This window comes from Pistacia vera, unplaced genomic scaffold (genome assembly GCF_008641045.1).
Source record: "Pistacia vera cultivar Batoury unplaced genomic scaffold, PisVer_v2 Contig310, whole genome shotgun sequence".
Classification (NCBI taxonomy): Eukaryota; Viridiplantae; Streptophyta; class Magnoliopsida; order Sapindales; family Anacardiaceae; genus Pistacia; species Pistacia vera.
The window spans coordinates 734,004-735,319 of NW_022196125.1; the positions used below are offsets into that span (position 1 = coordinate 734,004).

Here is a 1,316-nt window from a genome sequence, read left to right on the forward strand (position 1 = left end):
GTTTTAGTTTTAAGTTTAATTTTCTCCCATTAATCTAAACAAATTCGATTGCTCCTACTTGAAAACAGTAGAAAACTTAGTGCTTAGCAACCAATCCTCATGGGAATGATACTCACTCATCACTTTATTACTTTGTGTGACTAGTACACTTGCTATTTATGCATGTTGTAGTAACAACGCATCAAGTTTTTGGCATCGTTGCCGGGGATTGAGTTTTGTGTTAACATTAAAATTTTCTTGTGTTAGCTAGATTGGAGCTTTATTTTTGCTTAATTATTGTTTGTTTAATTTTTGTTATTCTTTTAGGTTGGTTTGTGATCTCACTCTTTCTATTTTTCTGTTTAGTTTATGTGAAGAGCAAGACATCAACCAGTGATTCCTGTTGATCCTGAGATTGAAAGAACCACTAGAAGTCTGAACAGAGAAAAAAGAGAAAGAGAGGCTACAGTGGAACCAGAGGTCATAGTTGTAGAGATGGCAGAAAATAGAACACTAAGGGAGTTTTCAGTTCCTTCAGTTGATGGCAGTGGGTCGAGTATCACTAGACCAGTAGTACAAGCCAACAACTTTGAGATAAAGTCGGCTATCATCTAGATGATCCAACCGTCGATACAGTTCAGGGGAGATTTGAAGGAAGATCCAAATCTACACATTGCCAATCTTTTGGAGATTTGTGATACTTTCAAGTCAAACGGAGTGTCAGATGACACCATCAGATTAAGACTATTCCCATTTTCATTGAAGGATAAAGCTAAGGAATGGTTAATGGCATTACCCACAGGAACAATTACAACATGGAATGATTTAGCACAGAAGTTCCTGACCAAATTCTTTCCTCTAGCAAAATCGGCAAAGCTGAGAAATGATATCACATCGTTTCTACAGGAAGAGTCAGAATCATTATATGAGGCTTGGGAGAGATACAAAGAATTACTGAGAAGGTGTCCACATCATGGGTTGCCAGTTTGGATGCAAGTCCAAACATTTTATAATGGATTGATGGTGAATGTGCAAACTATGGTGGATGCAGCATCGGGATGAGCACTGCAAAATAAGACTCCGGAAGAAGCTCACGAGTTGCTTGAAGTTCTGGCAAGCAACAATTATCAAAGACCTAATGAGAGGGTGCAATCGAAGAAATCTATGGGTCTTCATGAAGTTGATGCATATACAACCATTTCAGCCCAGCTCACAGCACTTCAGAAACAGTTGGGAAATATGCAGGTAAACTCTATTCAAGCTCCTCAACTAACTTGTGATTTTTGTGTAGGTAATCACATGAGCAGTGAGTGTCAAGTGGGGAACACGTTTGCTTC

The 1,316-nt window shown here is 38.6% G+C and overlaps 1 non-coding gene across 1 annotated transcript; it reads right to left on the reverse strand.

Annotated features, from left to right (window-relative positions):
• Positions 1-852: 852 nt before the first annotated feature.
• Positions 853-959, reverse strand: LOC116136348. Its single transcript, XR_004129025.1, has one exon. It is a non-coding gene; the product is annotated as a small nucleolar RNA R71 (small nucleolar RNA).
• Between the last annotated feature and the right edge of the window lie 357 nt (positions 960-1,316).